We start from the raw sequence: 12,591 nt of genomic DNA, 5'->3' as shown, positions 1-12,591 counted from the left end.
CACAGAAAACCTATGCTGGTGCCGATTGGGCAAAAGACAAAACTCCGCATGTGAATCCTACAATAAAAAATATCACTGAAGAATTCACCCGAGCGAGGAATCGAACTCAGATCGTCCGCGAAGCAGACTTGCATCTATTCACTTGGGCAACAGTACGTCGGCTGCATTTAATATATTTTTATGTCACTTCTGCGTATGATCGGGCGGCTTTAGTGAGGCATGACGGATCAGAAGTGCTAGGGGAAATTCGTGATAGAAAATAATATATGCTACTCATGGAAAACTCAGGCGGCTATGTGCATCGGACGACTACGCTAGTCCTCGGGCGGCTGCACCGCCCTCTGTTCTGAAAAGTTGGTGCGACTCATTCAGCTCATTTTGATGCTCTTATTATGTAAGGTTTTCAATGTATCAGCAGTGGTCCCTGGTAAATGGAATATGCAAACTTTCTCATGGGATACTTCTCGACGGCAAATCAGGTGTTTCATGATAATACGCCAAAACTGTCAAAACCTAAGATGGTTTTAGATAAAGACGCCAANGCCTAAGATAGTTTTAGATAAAGACGCCAAGTCTTCTCCTAGTCGATTTTCCTTCTAGACACGTCTCCATTTCTAATCCTGATCTTTCCACTTGCATCAACACTATTTATCAGTAGAAGTACGAACATCTAGAAACAGGGTCGTGCATAATATTCTTGTATAGATCGATATAGTGGCGACTTACAGTAATCCTAGTATTCTCCAGTAACTCCAAATCAATTCCAGGCAACTTTGATAATTTTTTTTTAATATGACATATGTGATGAACTAACCTCACCCCTATTTTTTAAACAGAATGCGGTGTATGTGACGAGAAAAAGACCCTTCAACGACTGAAACCCTGCAATCACCGTCTCTGTGTTGCATGCATAAAAAGCTGATTACGAGATATTGTCCATTCTGCAGAGGAAATATCGAAAGCTATTTACCGGAAAGTGGAATGGGTGGCGAGAAGTGGAATACCGGAGTGGTTGACGAAATTCAGCGAGAGTGGTACGCGCACGTGCTCAGAGATATAGCGGAAGAGAGAAATGAGGAAGATGATGAATTTTCTCCCTTCATATAATAGAAATTAATTCCAAATTCATTTATCACTTATTTAAAATGTACAATGATGTGTTTCTTCTTGCTTTTTGATGTTCACCAATTATATTTCTTGATTAAATTCCCTTAAACGAGGACCTGGCATTTAATGTCTTAGTCATTATTCTTTATATTTTTCTTTTCAATTTAAGATTCAATTTCGATCTATTCAATAAGAAGTTCTCTCATCAGATTCAAAATAACATCATTGCCTTTTCATAGAAGTACATTTCTGCCACTTGTATTTGTGTTTTGTGATTTGATATTGATGACCGCGTTAGGATTATTATGAATTATTTATGAATGACCTTGACTTTAGCTTACATTGCGATACTTCAATACTTCGCTCTTCAACTCGACGCGTGTTGAAAACAAATGATATAACTATTGTTGCCCTTTAGCGATGCTTCTTACCTCCTTTTGGAAACAATCCGTAATTAGGTATTATCAATAGCATATTGATCGAATGACGGAAAAACCTCGCAGGTTGTTCTCAATATAACATAATCACTGCATCGATAGAGTATAGCGATTAATATTTGATTCCTGATGAATATTCAGCAGAACATTCCCAAGGAAAGGGACGAATATGAACATGTTTTATTGAACTAAAGTTGCTGGAATGATGGTCGGTGGGAAGTCGTAATATCACGCAAAAAACTCTGGAAATTCTCCCCTTACCACGATTCGATTTTACCATGTGGACGGGCAAATTTTACTCTGATGACAAGTAGATTTTACCCTGTCGAGGGACTGATTTCACCCTTATCTTAGGTTTCGAGTAGTGGTCCTTACATCGTTACCTTGGAAGAAATAAAGAAGTCTTTTGTAGCTGACATGAAGATTCTTGATAGCGTGTGAACAGATGCAGAAAACGGTCATACTCCATTCTCTTTGTCTTCTTAGAGATCATGATTCTGAACTACAGTAGCTGCATACCTTCACGGTATGAAGGAGCACTTCTGTAGATAATTATAAGGTCTTTTCTTCGCCTGCTGGGTGGCCTCCAATAATGATAATGATGATGATATTAATGATGAGCGTGAATATCAGGCGGAACCTCTATCACAATCGTCGTCGATTGGTCAAAAAAAAACCGAAACTGTCTTACATCGCCAAATATAAAATCAAATTATATGTGTACGATATTACGTGCACGATAATATTACGTGCACAATATTTTGTGTACGATTTTTTGTGCTTTTGTTCATGAAATAACAATTGTGTGTACAAAAATTATGCACCAGTGCATATTCTGACAGAAAGAAGTGCAAAACTGAAATTCATTTCTGATGTGCAAAAAAAAATTGTGTATAACTTTTGAGAAACAATTATTTTGTGTGTACAATATTTGTGATCAACTAATTTTTTTTCTCAGAGTGTACATCGATTTCCTACACGGCGTATCTAATATGTACGATACATTTACACCTATTATCATATTTTATATTAAAGTGTACATTTAAAAATATTTTGTGCAAGTTTTATTGAATTTTAACAAACGTGCACGAAATTTAATGTGTCCAATCTTATGTGCCTGACTCATACTCTGCCGTTTTAAACAATTAAATTGTTATAAACAAAGAGACTGCCCACGATTTCGCACAAACGATCATCGTATTCGCAATCAGCAACCTCGAAAACATAGAATCCAGTGATAAAAACTAATGGACATCTCAATGTACACAGACGTACTCCTAGCGTATGGACTAATATCGAGTTTATAGAATATAGAAATATTTTGTTAATCAAAAATCTCTATTTTCTTTAATTTCTATCGAACTATTTCCTCGCACCAAAAATGAAGTATTTAAGTTGATTTAAGCACGAGCACACCTGAAAACAAAACGGTAACGGTGTGCGTTGCACTGCGTGCGTCAGGAAGGCGAAGAGCTCTCAGGAAAGTATTTACTCTAAATTATTTTCTTTTGGGATTCATTCCTCCGGGTGCGGAGGACGCATTCAAATTATTTGTCTATTGAACCTCTAGCATTATTGAGGCAATTGAGAGATAATTGAAAGGTTATTTCTCCCTTGGGGGATTTCAAGGGGTTACTGAAAAAAATTTCACACTTCATTACAATCGAACAGTACAACTTTACAAGCTTTAGCCTATCGAGTCACCAGAGACTCCACTTATTCCTCAAAAATAACAGTAAATAATAATTGAGCGAGGATATTAATCACCGAATTTTACCTAGGGACAGATGGAAGAATTGTTTTGTTACGCTATAGCGTATTGAGTCATCAGGAGACTCCAATAATTCTTTTGAAATTTAGATAACAAACAACGACGAAGATTAAATATCAACTAATTCTGCCTCGTTATAACATGAAAATGATGATGTCATCGAAAAGCATGGTATGTTTGAAATTTTCTCGGCGAGACGAACAACTTGTGTAGGGGTGAAAAATATTGTTGTCGTTAAAAAAAACTGACTTTCTACTCGTAGTATAAAAACATAAGCAATCGGGGCCTGGATTCTATCAGCACTAAATTTCCCACTCTAGCCCTACAACTTGTATTTGAACAATTTTGCTGTTGCTCCCTGCTTACAAGAGATATGGAGCCGTACTGTTTCAAATGGGACACCCTGTACATATATAGGTTGTCCCATTTGAAAAAATGCGGCCAAATATCTCCTAAGGTGGGAAAGTAACAACAAAATGTTGAATACAAAAATTTTAGGGTTTCGAGGGGGACATTCGATGCATTCATTATTTTGAGCTTTCAAGCTCATACTTGCCAGCTGCAAGCACAAAGCGCTTTGTCAAAAACAGCAATCGCATTTTTCATCCTAATGAAACTTGTTCATCTTGAGGAGTTGTTTTCAGATACCTTATCATTCATGTAATTTCCTCTAATTTTACTCGAAAAATGCCACAAAAACGAGTTCTATGATCAAATTGAAGATTCAGACTTTTTTAGCGTGACCCAGGATGCACCACGTGGAGGTAAAGTTTGCTTCACATCGCTTGCACTGAAACAAAGTAAACAATAACGCCCCCTCCCTGTTCTACAACTCTTTTCAATCTTCCGAATAACTGAATCTGTAGGATAATGTAGGCGATTGCGGTACCACTCTCGATATATTCCAGCGGCGGCTCGATACACTCCTCTACACGTTCCCAAAATGAGTAAAATATTGACAGTTTCACTGGCTGAATACATCGTGATATATTTAATAAAATGACAAGTTAAAATAATGAATGCATCGAATGTCCTCTTCGAAACCCTGCAATTTTTGTATTCAACATTTTTTTGTTACTTGCCCACCTTAGGAGATATTTGGCCGGATTTTCTCAAATGAGACACCCTATATGTAGACTACCCCTAAAAATAAGAAAAAATGCAAAAAGGAAAAGAGAAAGGAAAAAGACGATGAAGAGGATTACGGCGATTGCGAATAAATTATTTAACAATTAAATGCTCGTTGTGAAAAACTTTGTTAAAACCATTCATTTTTCCTGCATTATTATAGAATTAAAACCAATGAAAGTGAGAAATGATAAGGTATTACTGTTCTGGTACCCATGGGAAATACTACGCCCGCGAAGTGCGTGCCCTGGACTAATGATCTAAAAACAGTATATTCGAAATCCTGAGTCTAAAATTAGTAATTCTGCCACAAAAATGGGAAATTTCAGATTTGACGAATACAATGCACCCATCCGGAAACAATAAACTGGTTTAAACTTCCACTGGTTATTGATTAAACCTTGACGAAACTGTAATTAACCTCTGACTGAACCCCGACTAAACCCTGACTAAATCCTGACTAATCTCTGACTAAAGCCTGAAAAAACTCTAACGAAATTGCAACTAAACCCTCATTAAACGTGGATTAAATGCTTGTTGAGGGCAAAATTTCAAAGCAAATGATGCGATCGCCATCATCTTCGAACATGACCGAGATAACATCCAAACGAATCTTTTGAACCATAATTGAAAAGACTTTGACGATTATTTTTTGAATGATCGTCCAAGACCTAAATGTGAAAAAATCTCATACATACATACAGACATGATCTAAAAATAGCATATGTGAACTGCTGAGAGCACAATTAGTCATTTTGATACAAAAAAAATGGAAATTTAAGATTTGACGTACACAATGCATCCATTCGGAAGCAAAAAATGAAAATTCATGGAAAGATGCCTGGTAATTATCAGGAGAGTGATATCAAATGTATTATCGGCGGAAAACGGTCATGAAATTTCAAATTTCACTGGCAACTCAATGAAATTCCAAATTTGTAAGCAGTAGAAAGGCTAGAACTCCTCAACTTCTTTAAATTTTTAATAAAATCATGAACTGAATATCAAATTACGCCGAACTGTCAATTCATTTAAAATTCGAGAACATATTTAAATGAATTTTACTGATTACTATCAATTTTCACGGAATTTTTCAATTCAAATTTACGGTTTCTATTGATCTTTACATAAAATTTTAGATTATCAATGATAACATTCTTTGACATTTCAAGAGAGCTATAAAGTGATAGAAATTTCCCAGGAGTGTACCAGAAATTTCACGTAAGATATTTTAACAGTGTAAATATGAATCACGTAATATGATCTCATTCAGAGTGAAATTCCAATCTTCTATTGGTGACCTGGTGAACAATTTCCATTGAAAAAAAAGAGAAATTATTGAAGGGCGAATGATCGAACACGACTTTGGAGAAGTTGAGGAAAAATGGGAAGCTGGAGATTATGCGCAAAGATTTTCCAGATATAAATAATTATTCGAGAAAAGTCGTTGGCTATATGCCAGCATTTCTCCATACAGTTTTTTCTGGTGTAATCTCGACAGCTCACTATACGAATATCGTATGGACTGAAGGTAGCGTCAGTCTAGTAACGAAGAGCACAAGGGAAATACTCCCGTGGCCGGCTACAGTGCTTTCCTGTGATTATCATTGTTAGTTGATTTTTGGCAACTTTGTGTATAGTCGTTCACTAAAGTTCTGTAATAAAATATATAGGATGCAAGTTCAGATCGTTTCAGAATTATAGTAAATGATTGTATACTGTGTAATGATTCATTCTGGATACCATAAAATTTACTATCAGAAAAAAAATTGCTTTAATAAAAAGGAGGGGTGAGAACCAATTTCAAAGGGGATTTGCGTAATTATTACTTGCAGAAATAGAAGTCAATTCTATGAATTTCATTCAATTACTTCTATCACATTTTAAGTCATGGATATCCCTTAATCACCAATAAATAATAAAGAAATTCAATAAAAAAATAGTTTCAAGGGAGTTTTATTGAATGCAATGAATGAGTATTCTGATATCGAAGTGACAGTGGAAGACTTTTCAAACTTTGAGAAATCTTACAGAAACGGGGACATGGAGATCGTCGAAGATAAAAAATACGCAAATGCCTTTCATAAACCTGCGATATTCCCCGATACTTATACCAGAGATGAGGCATATTTGTCGTACGACTAAAAATTTAAAGTGATTGCATATTATCATAATTATCCATATAAGCTACATTCATTCCTTCCTGCCATTGCCACTTGTATCACGAGAAAGTTTGCAACAACTTCGTTGTTACACAATATTTTTATGATTCTCCTCTAATAATTATCTTGTGATTCATTTCTCATGAATAGGACAAACAAGATTCTTCATTAGACACTTCTGAAATTACCTTCGCCGAGGGAAAATTCAATCTTTGGCTGGTAATGAATTCATGAATATTCGAAAGGAGTTCGCCACCCACGCCGCTCTTTCAAAAAAAAGCAAGAACTCGTATTTGCTACTTTTTTCCGCTCTTTCGATAACCATTCATACAATTGAAATACAAGAGTAATTTTTTTACAAGAATTTTGTGTTGTTCAGCCACCGTAATTTTTTAGAAATTCACTCGAAATGCAAATGGGACATTGCATGTCAACTCAGCCACACCGGATTTTTTTTGTCTGGGAAAAATCATTGAGTAGGTGCATTTTGAACTACTACATATAGACAGTAATCATGCAAAATTTCACTGCCCTGCCACTTTTTGTTTCTGAGATAATCATTATGAAACTTGAAATAAAAAAAAAAATCATTACTTCTGAATGGAGCATCCGATTGTGATAAATAAAAAAAGAAAATTTTCGTTTTTTCTAGTACTTCAAGATAAAAAATACTTCAGAGCCGTCAAGAAGCTCCTAGACCGGTTTTCGAGAATTTTTCGCGTTTTCATTTTTTTTCACTCTAGGGCCGCTCGATATTCCATCGAAATATTTTTTTTATGATAGAAGATGTCCTTATATGATATGAAAAAAATACGCCATAATGGAAGAGCGAAGCAATACACCGGAAATTTTTTTTTTTCGAAATTTTTGGGTTTTTCAGCTTTTAGGGGAGATCCATCGGTTTTTTTTAAAGAAATGCATCTGTCAACCATTATTCTTCGTTCATATATGATGACATGAGACTACACCATCATGTAACGGAAAAAGAGTGCCCCGAAAAAAAAATTTTTCGTCGAAATTTTTACTGGAAGGGTAGATAGTTGAATAGAACATTATCATCATGGGAAGTTTGCTAAGTTATGATCAAACAAATGAGAGAAAGAAACAAACGGAATCAATTAATTGATTTATCATCATCAGTCGGTTCCAAGGCTTTAATTGTAGAAACAATCCTCAATTTCTCGATTGATTTTTTATCACCATACGATTCTGTGTGGATGGATTACCGAGCTCCTATCTTATTCTATTCTTGCAACGAGGTAAGGAATTCTCACGTTGATTATATAGAAATGATCTTTATTCTCGGAATTGATATCTTCGGATTCCATAGAATGCCGCGGAGTGATAGATGTGCGAATGCAATGCGGGCTCCTGGTGAGAAGGGACACCTCGGTTATAATTTACGTCCGATTTCCTTGACACTACACGAGAAATTTCCTTTTTTACCATTGTCGACGAAAATCTGGGGTCAATGGCGAACGAGAGCTCCAACTTATGTCATTCCTCCATCTGTCCCCACGGTTAAACTTAATACTACACATCTTCAGCGTTCGAAAACTCCATCCGATATATCAATGCTCCAAGCCGAAACATGTGACCCAAGTCTGGATGTGATGAACAGTTCTCTGAGATCAGGTCGATCTTTCCATCTTGATGATTCCGGCATATCAATCGACGACGAACCAGACGATGAAGCTGAATTCGATAGTTCTTCCATGGATTATGATTCGGAAGATGACCAAAGTGACATTGATCCATCTTCACCTAAGCAGTATTGATCTGCGAGAGAAATAGAATTAGAAGAAATGTTGGATGGTTTGAAGCAGAAATTCAAAGATCTGAAAAACTACCGTGAGCGCCTGCAAATCTTGACGGTTCATCCACAGTCGTGGAGTGCTCGGAAAATTGCTTCTGATTTTGGAACTACCAGATACATGGCGTCAAGAGCGAAAAGATTGAGAAAAATTAAAGGAGAGTTTGCTTAACCAATTGCGAAAGCAGGTCATTTACTACCCAGCACAACCACCGAGAAGGTACACAATTTTTACCTAGAGCACAGTCGCGTCATGCCAGGAATGAAAGATAAAATATCCATCAAGATGAATGGAGAGAAGAAAGTAGAGCAAAAGCGAATGATACTCGAAAATCTAAAAGTCCTTCATCGGACATACAAACATGCGAATGAAGATGCTAAGGTCGGTTTCAGTATGTTTGCCGAGTTGAGACCTAAACAATGTGTAGTGGCGGGAGCAAATGGCACTCACGTGGTATGTGTTTGTACGTATCATCAAAATTGCAAATTGATGCTAGAGGCAATTAATATTGCGACTCTAACTCAAGATTCCCCTGTCCACTCAGAGATTACAAAGATTATCTAGCAAAATTGATGTGTACAAATCCAACCCCGGCCTGTCATCTGAATGAATGTAACGATTGTCCTGGAGTTAAATCATTATCATGTTAACTGAAGTAACTTCTCTTTGATTCTGTCTTGGAAATGGTCGAATTTCGCGTGTGGCAAAGTACTGACAGGTGTACTTTGCAGACATGGACCCTCGCGATGGATGAATTTATTGACCTTCTAATGGAACGATTGATAGTATTGAAGCCCCATCACTTCATCGCTAAAGAACAGTCGGCTTTTGTCAAACAGCGAAAAGAGCATTTGGATAATGGAAAAGTACTAGTGTATTCTGATTTTTCGGAAAATTACGCTTTTGTGGCTCAAGATGCTGCTCAATCCTTCTACTACAATAATGACCAGTGTACAGTTCACCCCGTTATTTACTACTATCGCGAAAAAAATGAAATCCAACATCGGAGTTTAGTCGTTTTGTCGGACAGTACGACTCACGATACTGCCGCTGTTTATTTGACACAGAAGATTTTAATACAGCATGTGAAAGACAACTGTGAAAACGTGGAGAAAATTATCTATGTCACCGATGGAGCTGCACAACATTACAAGAATCGTTTTCAGATCACGAATCTCTTGCATCACAAGACTGATTTGGGCATAGATGCAGAAGCCCATTTTCAGGCAACCGCGCACGGTAAAGGAGCTTGTGACGGAGTAGGAGCTGTCTTTTAGAGAGAAGCGAGACGTAAGAGCTTGCAAATCGCTCATGGTGAACCAATCCTCACGCCAGATGCTTTGTTCCGATGGTCAAAATACAATTTTGAAGGAATTGATGTTTTTTTTTTCACCAAGGCAGAACACGAGAATATCAAAACTGAGTTGAGAGAGAGATTTGATAGTGCCAAAGCTATTCCAGCTATTCAAAAACACCATTGCTTTATTCCGATACCTGGAGAGCAATTGTTAATTAAACGATATTCGGCTTCGGCTAACGAGGAGGATTTCCCAAAGCAAAAACACACAAAAACAAACAAAAAATCCACAGAAGACAGTAATCGTGATGTAAATAATTCATCAGTGCATGTTGGAACTTGTCGTCGAAGAGAGTGGAGAATTTCTCCGTATTGTAAAAATGTAAAAATTTGAAAATATAAAATGTTGTCGTTATAGAAGAATAAAAATTGTTTCTTTCCCATACGTTTTCGTTAGTGGAAAGCACAGTGTATTGTTGAGAAAACATTTATACTCATATCAATAGTCCATTCTATCCACCAGAACAGAAAATGTCTATTGACGAACCCCTCTTTCAGTAACAATAATGCAACTCTCCTGCACGACAGACAAATGTAAAAATTTCGAAGAAAAATTCTTTTCGGAGCATTCTTTCTCTCTTACATGATGGCTTACCCTTTTGCCATTATATATGAACAAAGAATAATAGTTGACAGACTGATTTCTTTGAAAAAAACCGATAAATCTCCCCTAAAAACTGAAAAATTCAAAAATTTCGAAAAAAGAAAAAATTTCCGTTGCACTGCTTCGCTCTTCTATTATGGCGTATTTTTTTCATATCATATAAGGACATCCTCTATCATAAAAAAAATATTTCGATCGAATATCAAGCGGCCCTAGAGGGAAAGAAAAATGAAAACGCGAAAAATTCTCGAAAAACCGGTCTAGCTTCTTGACGGCTCTGAAGTATTTTTTATCTTGAAGTACGAGAAAAAACGAAAAAATTTTTTTTTATTCATCAAAATCGGATGCTCCAGTCAGAAGTAAAGATTTTTTGAAAATTTCAAGTTTCGTAATGATTATCTCAGAAACAAAAGGTGGCAGGGCAATCAAATTTTGCATGATCACTGGTTATATGTAGTAGTTCAAAATGCACCTACTCAATGATTTTTCCCAGACAAAAAAAAATCCGGTGTGGCTTAGTTGACATGGAATGTCCCAAATGTCATCAATGCCATTGTTCATTATTTTTCGCCAAGATTATGATCCAATTGATTTTATTTTAAAATTTATTACTGCCGATATATGAAACCATCCGACGGCCATGAAAACATGCTGAATTTAAGGGTTGGCTTCACCTCCTAAAATATATTATCCGCAGAATAAAATATACGTATACCTTAGATTTCAATGGGGAATAACATATTTCAAACTCATCGAAATCGTTGAGGGACACTTGGGGCCGGCATTCTGGTAAGATGAATCCCTAAAAAACAAAAACAAATGTTTGTGTAAAAAAAGTGCGCCAAGGAAAAGTTTTGTTTAGTTTTTATTGAAAAATTCAAATTTTTGAAAAATACAAAAAAAAAAGGAAAACCAAGTCAGGAATGTCAAATAAATGGATATAGGACATGGTCAGATGTCTATAAAAAAATAGTTCTAAATAAAGAAAGAATTTTTTAAAAATTCTCCACAAAATAAGACATCATTAGGAGCAGGACCAACATCCTTCGTGCGGATCAGTAGATGGAAGATGTTAGGGGTCAGCTGCGGTTTTTGTTTTGTTTCGCGATATTTGGGACACGTAGTGTCATCTAGTGTCACTCTTGGCATTCTGAATAATTTTATAATTACCGACTCCGCTTGGAATAGCTTAAACGCCGGATTTTTGAAGTCCGGTCGTGTGCGAGACGCCATGCTGTCTAGATCAGTGAAACTACAGTCCACTAAATTCGCCCGAAATTCCGAAGTGTATTTAGATTCAGAGAACGATTAAATGAACGCAGTGGTAAAAGACTTTGAGACTGTTAAATATACAAATGTGAGATTTAGTTAAATCTGTGAGTGTTTTTCTTCTTAGGGTATAAGTCTTTATCCGGCGCCAACGTCCTAACCCAAGCTGCAACAGAACATTAGATTAATATAGACAGTGAGTAGAGAAACTCCGCGCCAAGAACGTTGATCCTGCTCCTACTGATTTTTTATTTTGTGGAGATTTAAAAAAAATTTTTTTTTTATTTAGAACTATTGTTTTTGTAGACATCTGATCGTGTCCTATACCCATTTATTTGACATTCCTGAGTTGGCTTTTGTTTTTATTTCTTTGTATTTTAAAAAAAATTCAATTTTCCAGTAAAAACCAAACAAAACATTTTCTTGGCACAGTTTTCTCACAAGAACATTTGTTTTTCGTTTTTTAGGGCGATTTCACTAATTTTTTCATAATAAGCGCAGAATTATTTTCATAACATAAGGAAGTTGTCCTTTTCAATTCAACTCATTTGTTTTTGTTGTTTTTTTTGAATATATCACTAATGTTGTTGAAACAATTACAAAAGTGTCTTCATGTTCCCCGCATCTCCCCGTAACCTAATTCAGACCACTGTCCCTACCAAAATGAAAACTGTCATCTCTCGAAGACAAATACATATTTTGTTCTAAAATTTAATTATCCACGGACATTTGATTGTTGATCATAAAATTTTTGGCAAAGTGCTGTTCTGCTAGATTTCAAACATAAACCATAACCTCACAGACTGTTTTCATCTCCGAGATCCGGGTATATATATATATATATATATATATATATATATATATATATATATATGTTGCTAACATATATATATATAGATAAAAAAATCAAAATTCTATATACATATATATATATATATATAT

The sequence above is a fragment of the Diachasma alloeum genome, unplaced genomic scaffold (genome assembly GCF_001412515.2).
Source record: "Diachasma alloeum isolate Michigan unplaced genomic scaffold, Dall2.0 Dall_scaffold_00678, whole genome shotgun sequence".
Classification (NCBI taxonomy): Eukaryota; Metazoa; Arthropoda; class Insecta; order Hymenoptera; family Braconidae; genus Diachasma; species Diachasma alloeum.
This window is presented reverse-complemented; position numbering follows the sequence as displayed.